This window comes from Hyaena hyaena, unplaced genomic scaffold (genome assembly GCF_003009895.1).
Source record: "Hyaena hyaena isolate Hyena2069 unplaced genomic scaffold, ASM300989v1 scaffold_171, whole genome shotgun sequence".
Lineage (NCBI taxonomy): Eukaryota > Metazoa > Chordata > Mammalia > Carnivora > Hyaenidae > Hyaena > Hyaena hyaena.
This window is the reverse complement of record NW_024080803.1, coordinates 2,250,287-2,253,181: the sequence shown is the minus strand read 5'-3', so window position 1 is coordinate 2,253,181 and position 2,895 is coordinate 2,250,287.

Sequence of the window (2,895 nt, the reverse complement as noted above, 5' to 3'; positions counted from 1 at the left end):
AGACAGTACGTTCCTTTAGAGTGAACCCCTGGGCTTCATGCAAATCTGAGGGACTCGTGACCTCCCAATTCACGTCTCCTAGCAAAGAGTATCAGTGTGACAGCAAGTGAAACCAAAAGAGATTGTCAGGTCACCTGGGCTGGCTCCGACCTCAGCTGCTGGGCTCCGATTTGTAACTGAGAGCAGACAGGGAAGTAGGAGGGCCTTGCGCCAGTCAGCTCAGAGCCCTGGCACCTAATGCTGACGGCAAGGTGGGCAGGGCCACATTCCCCAGAAGGCAAAGCTGAGTCACCAAGGCAGATACCAGGAGATGAGTAAGTTTCTCTCAGTCTCCAAAGAGGGGACGGTGCCACCAGGGAGCAGAGTGGAGCTGGTCTAGGGTGAGGCCTGCTGGGAAGTCCTTGCCGGACACACACCTCATCGCTGTGGGCGTTCCCTCTCAAGATGAAAAAAATACTCTTTAGAACTACCGTATCTGCAGATCTAGACCAATCCAGGGTGAGGGAGGCCTGTGAGCCCAGTTGCCAGCATGTTCGCTGCCTCTGTACTGAACCTGTATGGGTTCACGGATGGTGACTGGAAACAGTGCAATTTCACCAGCCCCAAACTCCTCTGGGGCCCATTGACTGGAATGCTGGTAATGGATAAAGGTCCTAGTAGCTGACCAGTTGGATGGGTCCTAGTTGACAGGTACCAGCTGTGAGGTGACCCCCAGGACGGAGGTATGGCAAACAAGGGAACTACTGGAACAGCTCTGAGCCTGGATCTCTGCTCCATCACTTACCAGTCGAAAGACCTCTGCTTTCTCTAAGATAAGAACACCCATGCTGTAAAGGTTAAGACAATTAAATGAGACGCTGCATGTAGAGCAGCTAGCAGATGGCAGGCACTAAAATAAATGGAGCTGGGCTGTTCGATTTGGAACCAGATAAGGAATGCTCAAACTACACTTTCCAGCTGATATGGCACAAGGTCAAGTGACAACACTTTCAAGACCACTCTAGCAGAAACTGGCTTTAAAAATTAAAAGTTTCCTTTCTCCTCCCCACGCTTTCCTGGTAGCCATATGATGGCCAACACAGGAGGAAGAGGCAGATGGGGAAGTGCTGACGGTTACAAAGAACCAGCCTGTTCAACTGGTTTGCTCCGTGGTGTTTCCTGGCCACAGGTTCATAACGTGCACATTCATTATATTCTAGTACCGTAAGCAAGATTCATGCATTGTACATACATGTACATTTACATACAGACATATGCAATGTTACCTCAACTGCACCATGTATGTAAACCGGCATTACAATCAGCTGTGGTGAGGACACTAAGATTAGCCCCTGAATTTACTCTTATACATGAAGCTAGACATTAAAAATACTTAAATCACTAGTGAAAACCACCCCCAGGCACAAAGTGCCATAAGCAGACAGCAGGTAAACAAACCTCCTTCAATGAGAAAACAGCACCTCCTAGTGGTACATCATTAAAGAAACAGAAATCAGGGCTGGAAATACTTCTCTGAAAATCCAGACACAAGCCCCACTCATTCTTTCTAATTCCAAAAAGAAAAGCCTCATATTAATAAATATTAGCTCAAATTAAATTTTGCTGTACATAACTCTCAACTAACTTTCCCTCTTATTATTTTTTTACTACTAGAAAGAGAACGTGTACATGAGTAAGAGGGTTAGAGAAAGCAAAGGGAGAAGAGAGAGAATCTCAAGCAGGAGCCCCATAGTGCAGAGCACGACACAGGGCTCGATCCCACATCTGGGATCATGACCTGAGTCAAAATCAAGAGTCAGATGCTCAACTGACTGAGCCACACAGGTGCCTCACACTTTTTTTTTTTAACAGACCACGATCAAATAAATGATTGCTACACACTTACAGGAAATGAATAGCTCAAAAGGAAAATGTAACTTAAAGAAAATTTAAAATTCTGATGTACGATTTGGCATCATGAAAAGGGATGTCAAAGAATAAAATAAAGCAGCTCCTATGAAATTTTAAACTTAAAAAATTCACAAGGCTGTAAGATAAAGCAATCACCCAGATTATAGACTAAAACTACATAAACAGAATTTTTTTAAAAAAGAGGAAGCAATCGGGGCACCTGGGTGGCTCTGCTGGTTGAATGTCAGACTCTGGTTTCGGCTCAGGTCACGATGCCAGGGTCTTGGGATTCAGCCCCGCAAAGGCTCCATGCTGTCTGAGGCCTGCTTACAACTCTCTCTGGCCCTCTCCCTGACTCCTGCTCTCTCTTAAAAATAAACAAACAAACAGGAAGCCATCAAGAAGTACAAGGTTTAACCAAATTAGCATTTGAGAAAACAAAATACAGTGGAGAAAATCAAAGATACCTGCCTTCAGATTGAAGGCATTGTCCCTTAGTTTTTTTAAAAGATTTTATTTTTTTAAAGTCATCTCTACACCCAATATGGGGCTCGAAGTTACAACCCCAAGATCAAGAGCCACATGTTCTACTGACTGAGCCAGCTGGGCTCCCTGAGTTTTTAAATGAAACTGGAATTGAAGCCTAGGAGCCCAACTTGCTGGAGCAGAGGAATTCCTGCCCCTGCGTGCACCTGGCAGCCCCCTAGGGAAGGAAGACGTCCTGAGTCTGGAAAGCAGAAGGGTTAAAGCCGTCATAACAGACTGACACCGGGCCAATGAAACAAGGAGTCGTGGTGGAAGTTAAAGTATTTATTGATGTGTTTAAACTGTACATTCTCCAGAGATCAGATTAAAGAGTTTGTGGGTGAACTTTATCTATGCATAGTGGAAAGACACATGGATCAGGTGAAGGAGAGGAAGAGAAGAAAAAAAGCCACAGGGAAATAGAAAAAAATACCCCACAGGTTACCAGAACCTTCAGAATTAAAAAAAAGGGGGGGGGGG